This window comes from Mus caroli, chromosome 14 (genome assembly GCF_900094665.2).
Source record: "Mus caroli chromosome 14, CAROLI_EIJ_v1.1, whole genome shotgun sequence".
In the NCBI taxonomy this organism is placed as follows: Eukaryota; Metazoa; Chordata; class Mammalia; order Rodentia; family Muridae; genus Mus; species Mus caroli.
The window spans coordinates 107,754,384-107,766,222 of NC_034583.1; the positions used below are offsets into that span (position 1 = coordinate 107,754,384).

Sequence of the window (11,839 nt, forward strand, 5' to 3'; positions counted from 1 at the left end):
TCAAAGATGCTAGCTAACACAGTATACCAATTCTTGCTCACTGAGCAAATATTAAGTTAAAATACAAAATTTCCTAAGAAAAAATGACTTTTAATCTTTCAAAGCAACATGGCTTATGGGGAAAATAGTGAACTTAATTTTAACAAAACCGTAAACTGTTGGGGTATGAAATGTGAAGGTGGGCTGCTTACGTTCTGTGGACTTACACTCACAGGGGTAAAGCCCACAGAACCTCCTCAGGATGACGTTCCCTCAAGACTGGGTGTGGCGATGCGTAAGAGTAACCTTAGCCCTTGGCAGGCTGAGGCAGGAGAGTCACTACAGAGCTGAGCCAGCCTGGGCTACAAAGTGATTTCCGGGCCATCCTGGGGTATTTATAGAGAGCTTGCCTCTATAAGCAAAGAACTAGAACAAAAAGTAAAACTAGAACTAGAATAAAGTGATTTCTTCAGAAATCACACTTTAATAATGCAGGTTTTAAACGCATTTTCTTCATAGGAACACTTTTAGTTTCAAGGACCTGTTCGGGTTTCTGGTATTTAGCATCACAGCTGCTCTCAGTTCTGGGGGCGGTCCTAGGCATCCACCTGCAGTTTACTTTAGACTTAATTCCGTGGGGATGTCTTGCCACTGGTCTAGAGGATGCAGGTGCCAAAAGAGTATGTTTCCTATAAACAGTAGCAAAGCTGCAGTCTAATTTTGTGTGTGCCATCCTCCTATGTATACATTTGGCTCACTTCACTCCTTACGTGAACTGTCTCTTACCTGTCTCAAGCACAGAGGAAAAAGGCATGTCTACTCAAAAGGGCCACTCAATCTGCACCAGGCATTTTCTACTATTCGTTTACGGTATCAAGAATAAAATCAGCCTCAAACGGATCACACCTCGGTGCAAGCGGAAAGCTCTGACTTCTGCCATCAGTGAGACCGAGGAATCGATTCCAACTTGCCAGAGTGTGCGGTGCCTGTGTTGCCTTCCACCCTGGCTGATCTTGCCAGATACGTCTCTAGTGCTACCCGTAAGCAAAGTAGGATTCACCTCTTGCCAAGATTTTCCTCTGATTTAGCGAGGGAGAAATGACGACGAGGTTTTGATCAGTAAGCTGTTTACTGATGGATGGATGGATGGATGTAGAAAAGGAGCTCTTTTATCTACTATTTTGGGATCACGTGAGATAAAAAAAAACTGATCTCAGAGTGGAAAAGGAACATAACAAATTACGCTGCCTGGTGACATGGGATTCCCAGAGGGCGTTAAAAGTCTGAAGAGCAAGTAGGCTTTGGATAGCACCAAAAAGTAAGTGTAACTCCTATCAGATTAGACTCACCACCCTCCACCTACAGGGTATGTGCAGGCAAAGGGGGCATGCTGAGCGCTTTGCACATGAGACCACACCCATTAAACACTGACCATGTCTACGTTTGTCAATGGGTACAAATTACAACAGTGGTCAGGTCTAGTTTACCACTCTGGGGGCCTCTTCACTTACACTTGTCTTCTGAGCTCTGGTAACTTGTCATCTCTGGTAAGTCGGAGCTTTAGGGCACACTGGCATGATGGGTTTGTGTGCGGCATTGTATATAATCCTCTCTAAGATTTTAAATCTGCAGACAGTCACCGCTCCCACCACTTGCCACATGGCTGATGTGACCATTTCACATTCACAGCTACTCTGGGTCCCATGTTGCCTGTCTATGAGCTCTGGACTGGAAGTCAAAGTTAAGTGCTGGAATCTGTATGCTTGTGACAAGTTTCCTTTTTCCAGGGTTAATGCTTGTCATAATGCTCACTCAACCTGCGGAAATGAAGCTACACTTTGGGTACAAGTTAAAATAAAGGTATACAATGCTAAACACGCTGAACAGATACAAAGTGTCGCTAGCACTGGGAACACCAAAGCTCATAAAGGGAAACATTCCATCAGAAAAGAAGGGTCGGGGGCTGGAGAGATGGCTCAGGGAACGAGAGCACTTCCTGCTCTCCAGGAGGACTGCTCGGATGAGCCTCTGGAACTCAAGCTCCAGGGGATCTGACGCCCCCCATTCTGGCCTCCACAGGCATCTACACTCACAGGTGCCCAGAGTCCCACAGAAACACACACACACACCTTCAAAAGTCCAAGAAAAACTGGGTCCCATTATCCAGAAACACAAACCAGCTTGTATGAACCAAGCTTCAGACTGTTAAAGGAAAATCTGCCCATACTTAGAACTAACAGGCAAACCCAGTCACAGTCACATGGCACTAAAGCAGGCCTTGCTCACTCCAACAACTGATAGAACAACTAACAAAGAACTGGCAGGAACACAGGACTTCGTGATGAGCGAACAAGCCAACGGCTATGGTGACAAGGACAATTCCTTTCCAGCACAAATCCACCATGCCACAAAACACGCGTCCACACACCTCGACAACAAGAACGGATTTGGCTTTGGCGGATTTAACGACAGCACAAAAACAAGTAAACTAGAAAAATGGCTATCAGGAATTCCACTATACAGTTCTAAATAATACTGGGTTTACAAAAACACAATAAAATGGAAGTATTTTGGAAAAAAAAAAAGTATGAAAACCAGATACTATCAAAAGTTGGGAGTTGCAGCTAATGCCATGTTTAGAGGTAAATGTATGTACAGCTTTAACTTTTTAAAACAGAAAAGTCTAAGTGTCAAAGGTCTAAAACCAGATTTTAGGACGTGAAAAGAGAGTGGAGAGAGGGCTCAGTGGTTAGGAGAACTTACTGCTTTCAGAGGACAATGGCCCAATCCCAACACCCACGTGGTAGCTCATGGCCGTCCATTGCCCCAGCTCCAGGGCATCTGGCACTCGCTTCTGGCTGCTTCATGCATCGAGCACATTTCTTGGTGCACATACATGTGTAGACAAGATACTCATACACATAAGCATAAAGAGAGTTTAAAGGAGGATATGAGAACAAATAAGCAGAAATAACAACCAAAAGGGGAAAAAAAAAAAACCGAAACGAAGCAGCCACACTAGCTCAGGCGGTAAAGACATTACCTGGGAGGCAGAGACAGAAGGATTGCTGCAAGTCTGAGGCCAGCTTCATTTACACAGGGAGTGCCAGGCCAATCAAGGCTATATAATGAGAGGCCATAAAAAGGACAGCATAAAAGAGAATGAAAAAAATATTAATTAGACAGAAAAACAACAAACTGTGGGTCTTTCAAAACACTACCAAATTAGTAAGCTTCAAAGGCCAATGAAGAAAGGAGAACTGCCCCTATCACTGAGGCAAGATGGGCATTAAGAGGGCTGACTAAACACGCAGAGCTAACAGGTTTCATGGAGACGGCTTATGTCTTGAGAAATGGTGGCGAAAGGTTATATTACAAGAAACAGCAACCGGAGCAGCTCAATGTCAGGGTGAGAATCAGAATTCATAGTCTGAAAGGAGTTTAGTGACTCGTCAAAGTTCTTGGCTTCTAAGTGCTCCACTCTTAAACTATGGTACTCCGCTCAGTGCTCCACTCTTGGGCTATGGTGTTCCACTTTTGGGCTATAGTCCTCCACTCTTGGACTACAGTGCTCCACTCTTGGGTAATTTCTATGAAATACTTAGGAAAGAAAAAAAAATGCCAATCTTAGAAAATTTTTGGTTTTCTTTTAGAAAAGAGGACTGACAGCTGGGTGTGGTGGTGCATTGCTTTAATACAGCACTCCGAGGCTGAGGCAGGTGGGTGTCTGTGGGTTGGAAGCCAGTCTGGTCTACACAGGGAATTCAGGTCAGCCACAGCCACATAGTGAGATCCTGTTTTAAACCTCCCAACCCCCTGCAAAGGAAAAGGAAGAGGACTGGAGAGAAATACAAATAGCTCAAGACAAACCTTTTGAGAAGATCACTGGTGGTGATTGGCCCCTGTGACTCAAGGCAGGTGAGGCAAGTTCAGGATCTGCAAGGCGGGGAAAGCTGTCGGCCGCAGCCATAGTTTCTTCTGCTTCTGCTCTTAAGACCTTTTAATCTACACGACCTGATATGACCTCACTTACTTGAAGCCAACCAATTATAAACCAGTAATCACATTTTCAAAATACCTTTCAATCAACACCTTGGTTTCTGTTTGAGTAAACTATTTGGGTTGGGAGCCTTAATCTAACTAAGTTGACACACAACACTGACTACCACAGACAGAAATCCCTTGCCAACCCTTCTATTTTCATGAGGTCAGTATAACTCTAACACCAAATGTTTACAAAATATCACAAGAGCTGCAAAGGAGAGACCCAAATCTTTGTTGAACAACAGATACAAAGTTGAGTTAACCACAGATATACCAATGACCTTCTACATTGAGGGTAAGGAGAACAATTAAGGACAAACAAGCAAGTCTTTTATAAAAACAACAACAACAACAACAAAAGGTAAGGTGAATTTAAAACTTAAATAAAAGAGGTTTAACAGAGGAGAGACAAAGTGGGAAGGATGAAACTGCTACTGGGCTCCGAGTCTTTCTAAAATGAACAGTAGCCAAGCCACTGTGGTATCTGTGAAAGAATAGAGAGATCGTGTGGTGAAGGACACAGGCAACAGGAGCTCACATGCAGGCAGCCAAGACATCAAGACCATTAATGCACACAGGTGGGGAAATTAAAGGAGAAAGAAGCCTCCAACAGCAAGCACTCCTTCCATACACCTAAACTACCTGAAAACACACGAGGCCTTTGAAAATGTGGACAAAGATTGAGCAGGGTATCGCTGGTGTAGCAGGCCTCGTCCACAACCCCAGCCCCTTAGTCTGCATAGCAAGTTCCAGGCCAAGCAGGGCCACGCATTGAGACGTTCTCTGGAAAAACCAAAGAAACAGATATCTCAAGCAGTGAATTACCTGCCACGCTGTGGGAAGAGGGACTTCAGTGTCCCAGAAGCAGCATAAAAAGGTGACCCTAGCAGTGTGCGAGTAAGGTGACCATAGCAGTGTGCGCGTAACAACCCCCGTGCCAGGGAGGAAGAGACAGGGGGGCTGGTGAGAAATTGCTGACCAGTCAGTCTAGCTGAATTGGAGAGCTCTAGGCTCACTGAGAGTAAAGACAAGATGAAGGGTTGAGGAGATGGCTCAGTGACTAAAGAGTATGCTGTGCCACGTCAGGGCTGCCCTTTGGATGCTTGCAGCAATGCCAGGTGGGCCTGGTGACTGGCCTGGAATTCTAACCTGTTGGAGGCTAGACCGGCTCAAGAGGTCAGCTTTGGGTTCAATGAATAGACCCTGCCTGTACGTGTAAGGAACACAGTAATCAAAGAAGACATGACATCAGCCTCTGGTATCCAGGGGCACGTGCATACATATATGCACACACGTACACTCATGTGCCCACATTCGAATACATACACATACACCCTACACATAAACACATATACCAGAAAGAAGGGTGGGCAGTGACTGAGAAAGAAGCATCGACACTGGACTCCATCTGCAATCATACGCGCACATGTATGTACGTACAGACATAAGCACACCAATAAAAAATGAAGTACCTCCATACGGCTTAGGACACACAAAAATAACTGTGAAATACACAAAAGAAAAAAGGTCATTATTAGACTTCATTAAAGTTAGAGCCTACTGGCCAAAAGATACTGTTAAAAAACCAAAGAGAAGAAAATCACAAACTCGGGGGTGGGGGGTGAGGGGAGAAATTATTAGAATTAAACATACACACATTCCAATAAATCAGCCTGTAACAATAAATTCACAAAGAATAAGCAAGAGATTTGAACCAAAAAATTCACACACACACACTAAAGTTCCAAGTGGCTGATAAATGTGCACCCAAAAAAAAGTTCAGCATCGCTAATTGTTGCGGCCGGCCAGCAGCTCGCAACGAACGGTTCAACTGAGATGGCAGCTGATGAGCAAGCAGGTTCCAGGCTGGGGGAGGGGAGACTACAGCTAATCATCAGGGAAACCCAAGCTAAAACCATAGCGAGACCAGCCATACCTACAGTAAAGGCTCCAATCAAGACAACTGGTAACGTTAAGCCCCATGTGTTACCAAAGGCAGAGCGCCCCAAGTCCATGCGTTACCAAAGGCAGAGCGCCCCGAGTCACTGTGCATGCGATGCGTGAGTAGAATGGCATTGTGAAAACTTTTCAGTGGGTTTTCTTTTTTTCTTAGTAAACATACACTTACCTGAAGCACAGAAATCCCACCCAAGGTATTTTAATCTCAAGGGAAGGAAAATATACGTGGCACATAAATACTGATACAAGAAGGGTTGGTTACAAAATGTGACAACAATCCAAATGTCCATCAAACAACAGATGAATAAAATATGCTATCTTCCAATACAGAGTCATCACTCGGTGGTGGTGGTGGTGAGAACGAAGGAATGTGGAGGGGTAGATGGAGAATGAATGGACAAAATTCATCACTGAAACGCTCATGGAATGAGACCTAGACAATCAAAGGAATTCAACCACAGAAAACTATGTCACCAGGGTTCCACTCCCACCTGTGTGCAGACATGTGCTGAAAATTTATAGAGTCACAGTGTCAAGAAGAATTTATACTGGGAGGACCCAGTACACTGAGGAGGGAAGAGGACCCATGTGAAGACTAGACATCATTTCTAGATGTGACTAGAAGACTAGAAATGTGTCTCAGAACACACATAGCTCCCAAGGCCTGGGTGACCTCTCTCCGGGGGTCTGAACCCTGCACCACAAGGTAGAGGCTGTACCATCTACTTCTAGGCTGGATTCAGACACTCAGCGAATCCCCCATCAGGAGCCAGAGAAACGGCTTGGAGAAACAAGTGAGTCGTGAAATTCAGAAGCAGGAGAAACTCCAAGACAGAACTGATGATGATGAACCATGATCCAGATGGAATTAGAAAGGCACAGTGTATGTACAATGCAAAGTGCTCGGACCAGCGAGACGGCTAATGGGGTGCAGCGTGTGCTGCTAAACCTGAAAACCTCCATTTCTTCTCCGGAACCTACACAGCAGAAGAGAGAGCTGATTCTCACAAGCATGCGCCTGCACAACATGCAATAAGTGTAGACAAACAACAACGACAACAAAATTTCTGGGCTGGAGAGATGGCTCAGTGGTTAAGAGCACTGACTGTTCTTCCAGAGGTCCTGAGTTCAATTCCCAGCACCCACATGGTGGCTCACAACCATCCGTAATGGGATCCGATGCCCTCTTCTGGTGTGTCTGGAGAGAGCTTCGGTGTACTCATATACATAAAATGAATACATAAATCTTAAAAAAAAAACATAAAATAGGAAGTGTGCGATTTTAATAAAATTGAAGCAACCAGAACACCAGAACACAGACAAAAAAGTGGATACAAGCAAGAACAGTGAGATAATGGAACTCTAGAAGTCTCCATCAAAGTAAATATGCCCCCACTTTACTCTCTGCCTTAACAACTGTGTAGGATGACAGACGGTGGGAGAACCCACGGAGGTGGGGGTGGGAGGCATAGTGAAAGACCTCTATTCTTTGACCACACACACCACCCAGCCATGCTAGCTTATAAAGTTCTGTGCTCCTGTAGAACACCACCAGGCTTGATTGTTGTTTTTGTTTTTTGTTTTTTGGGTTTTTTTTTTTTGCTCTTTAGGTCTTCATTGCCTTCTTGCTAAACTACCACCATTATCACCACAGCACACATGCTGGGACAAATTGCCTACAAGCCTGGGAGAATCCCCAGTGACTGTCACCACACTACCAAGTGTGGTGCTAACTCTCTGACTGGCAAACATCCCAAACTTCTCCTCTTCCAGGAATAGCAGTCAGGGGGCCTCATGAACACGACCAACCAATCACATGGGCTCCCCGGGTTATGTGTTGGTCAATATTGCCAGTGCCTGCTATCGTCAGCTCGACTGTCTACGACCAGGGGGCCCACCTCAGTCAGGCAGCTGGCACAGTGCTATCTCTGAGGCTGGCATTTCCAGGTGATTAATTATTCCCTCCTTGCAAATGCACCAACTAAAAACTCTTTTGTTGATTTCCAAAAGCATGAAGAGCACTCTGATTCGGTTAAAAAATGGATGAGTTTACTTTTAAAGAACGAGATCTTTGAAAACCAGGGTGAGGCAACCTACCTAACACCGTCCTTTGTCTGAGAGGAATTGGAAGGTGGGAGTAGGCCGAGCAAACCATAGAAATCTCAGAATGACGAAGTCATTGTCCTGGGTGCTTTCTACACACTTCCCCTGACATCTCCACACAAAGCCGTGCAAGGGTCAGTGAGACCAGACAAGTCCGGGCAGTTCCACCCCTGGACTTCTATAAAAGCCAGTGACCCAGCCTATTATTCCCAAGTCCTAGGCTGGCTTTGTTCCCCATATCCAGATTCAGTAGCTTTTGCTCATCCTGCACCCCCAGGAAGAAGGGACTGGGGACGGCTCCTTCTCGTCCTTTGGCTTGGCATTTTCACTTCATAAAGCAGAAGTCAATGTGTCTGTGTGCAGGGAGGAGGGGAGGCGCATTCAGTGGTGGTCTCCACTACTGCCCGCACTGGTGGCTAGAGTAGCCTTAGGATTAGCCCTTTGTGTCCATGAAAGGGTAGGAAAAGTCAGTTATTTAAGCTCAGTCAAGCTGTTGGCCTGCTTTCTCTCTCTCTCTCTCTCTCTCTCTCTCTCTCTCTCTCTCTCTCTCTCTCTTTCTTTCTTTCTTTCTTTTTTTTGATGAGGGTATTTAGTGAGGAAGAATGGCTTTGCAACGAAGCTCTAAATCACTGGCAGCGTTTTGCAGAACGCAGCTGCGTGCAAGTTTGCACACTCAGAGAAGTACACAACCCCCAACCCCACTAAATAATGCCAAGTCACTACATTTTCAATTGTTTTGTTCGGAAGTGGGCATGTTAGCTGCCAGAATTCCAGATAAGTGAGACACTTTGCTCGATGCTACCGGGGACCACGGAAGCTTTGGGAATAATCCAGAGATTATATTAGTATGAAATATTTACTGCTCAATGATCTACTCTGAAAACAACAGACCCTGATCGTGTGGCACGGAATGGAAAATAGCCACTAAAATGACAAGGACTCACAAAGCCAACATCTTCGATACACGCTCACAAGCTGGGACTTGGGTCGGGTCTGTGGCAGACAGTTATCTCATTGGAGCACAAGAGAGCAGACGATGATCACTGTTACCAGTTTATTTGTCTCGCTTAGAGATAATATTATATTTAAGAAGAAGCATGTCCTTTGTTACTTGAATGAGTTTTGCTGGAGTGTCACTGAGAGGAGGAGGTGTGGCTCAGTGGTGGGGCAGTGGGCCCTGTGGGGGACAGGGTCCGGGGGTGTTCAGCCAAAGACCTGTCACTCTATTGGCTTGAGAAAATGAGGCAGAAAGGTTATTTGAGCCCAAGAATTCCAAGACAGCCTATACAATGTATCAGAATCTTACTTCGAAAACAAAAGGCTCCGTATGATGAGGGTACTTTGCCGCTCTATACTATGTAGCTCTGCCAGCAATGTCTGGAATGTAGCTCTGTGAGCATGCACAGAATGTCGCTCTGTGAGGCTAGACAGGGTCAGTGGTAAGGCTTAGTGAATTAGAAAGGGAGGTTCCCAGACTCCCCAATGACATGTGACCCTTACGCTTTAAGTGCCACTCTGTCACGCACAGTCACTCCACAGCGTGTAAACTTAAGGCTTTTCCTGAAGAAGCAGAGCAAGGACTGAAGTGATTTTTTTTAAGGGCTCTGTGACCTCAGGTGGGAAGACACAGGAGTGAATCCATGCATTAGCTTTTTAAACAGTCTGTCCAGCTCCTATGATGTAATGAAACATAGCCACATCTGGTGGCCTTCAGGGTTACCTATGGGGTGAGGAAGTAGTTCAGGTGGTAGAGCTGGCCCAGCACATGCAAAGCTCTAGGTTCAACTCCCAACACCATGTAAATTGGGCATGGTGGCATAGGCCTCCTCATCCCAGAACTCGGGAAGGCAAGAGGATCAGAAGTGCAAGGTCATCCTTCGCTCTGTAGTGAGTTCAAGGCCGTCCTGGGATACCTGAGACCCTATCGCCTAAAACAGAAATGGCTTGTGGTGGACACAGCCCTGAGGGATGAGCCGTCCTGCACCACAGAGTCAAGAGTCAGGATCTGTCTTAACCCTGGCATTCTTAGGTAGATGCTCCGTGTTCAAATCATTGACCCTCTGCCTCTGTGCTGGGCCAGTCCTCTGCTTTCGGTGCCCTCTTCTCCGTATCCTACCAACTACTACAACGTTAAGGGCTGGTTCTCAAGACACAGTCTCTCCAGGATCTGTCCCCACTGCCTTTGTCTTGTCTGAAGCCTTGTCTCCACACCTCGTGCTATTACTATTCCACAACATAGTCTCATTACAAACATCACACACCCTGAGAGTCTTGACAAGTGTGCCTTCTCTACTTCCTAGGATTCAGAGACTATCCCCCACAAAACTGTGTCCAGTTCCTCCAGGCAGGATGCAATAGAATCCTGAAAGCCATGACCTACGAACGTAAGGCGGCTCAGAAATAATACCCTGCAGCTTAGTCTTGATTTTAAAACATGTACGATGTAGAACTTACAACCTAGAGCAAGCCTTGGATTCACTGAGCTGTACCTGCCTCATCCTCCTGAAAAGTCTTATAAATAACGAGGCTTCAACAACTCTCAAGACACTGGGAAGGAAGCTCTCTGCACAGGGTCTCCGTGTATTCCTCCAGGACATCCCCTCCCCCACTTACTCTTCTGGCCAGTGGTGCTTTAAGGGAGAATGGCCTCCATAGGCTCATATATTGGAATGTTTGGTTCCCAGTTGGTGAACTGTTTAGGACAGACGATGAGACACTTGTTGGAAACATGAGGGTTTGCTGTTTCACAGTCCCAGGCCAGGCCCAGTCTCTCTGTCTTTCTGTCTCTCTCCCTCCAACTTTCAGATCATGAGAGCTTTCATCTACTGCTCCAGCCCCATGCCTGCCTGCTGCCCTGCTCCCTGCTCTGGTCTGTCAAGCTGGTCACAAACGAACTCTCTGAAGCTGTAAGCAAGTCTCTAGTTACATACTTTCTTCTATAAGCTGCCTTGGTCATGTATTTCTTCACTGCAGGAACCTAGTGACTACGACACCACGGAAACCTACTTTACTACCAAGGCTCGGTCGGGGGAGGCGAGCATTTAACTGAGCATTTTGGGGGGTTGGGATCCAAGTCTGGCTAGGTGGTCAGGACAGCCTCCTCAGCCTCCCAAGGCTGAGGCTATAGGTGTGCACCACCGCACCTAGTCTTAAAAGAAGTGATTAGTGAGTCATTTCAAAGCTTTCAGCCTACCAAACTCCTCCTCACATGGTATCAGTTTTGTTGGTAAGAATGTCACCATTACGTTACAATGACAAGCCTCCTGAGAAAATTTAGTAGGATGCATGGGGTGACTATGGGCAGAGCGCCAGCAATGGAGGGCAGACCACTTACTAGCTTTGCAAAAGGTGTGCTTTTCAGAGACAGGAGGGCAAACACAATGTGCCAGTCAAGCAGGAGCAGACCCGCTAGGCCACTTATTAGCCAAGGGACAAATACATCAGGAGGCAAAGGCTAACATTCAGTCCTCAGGGTTCCCAAATTAATGGCTTCCCTCAAAGGGGCAGAAGGTTCTGTTAGTGACACCACTGCTCATCCTCGCCTTATCCACAACTCTGAAAGTCAGGAGTCTCTCGGAGTAAAATGCAGTGCTCAGACACCATCAGACTACTTGGATGGTGCACAGACCCAGAGGCCAGGGCACTGTAGGATACTGAATGGAAATGGGATAAGAGAACAATGAACTCAGGGGATTCCTCACTGCATCACAGCATCCTGGCCTGCTGCATCCCTCACTGTGCATCACAGCATCCT

General features: G+C 46.1%; 1 protein-coding gene across 1 annotated transcript in view; it reads right to left on the reverse strand.

Moving 5' to 3' along the window:
* Window positions 1-11,839, reverse strand: part of Abcc4 (ATP binding cassette subfamily C member 4) — a 212,631-nt gene that overhangs the window by 51,758 nt on the left and 149,034 nt on the right. The gene's annotated exons all lie outside the window — the stretch shown is intronic.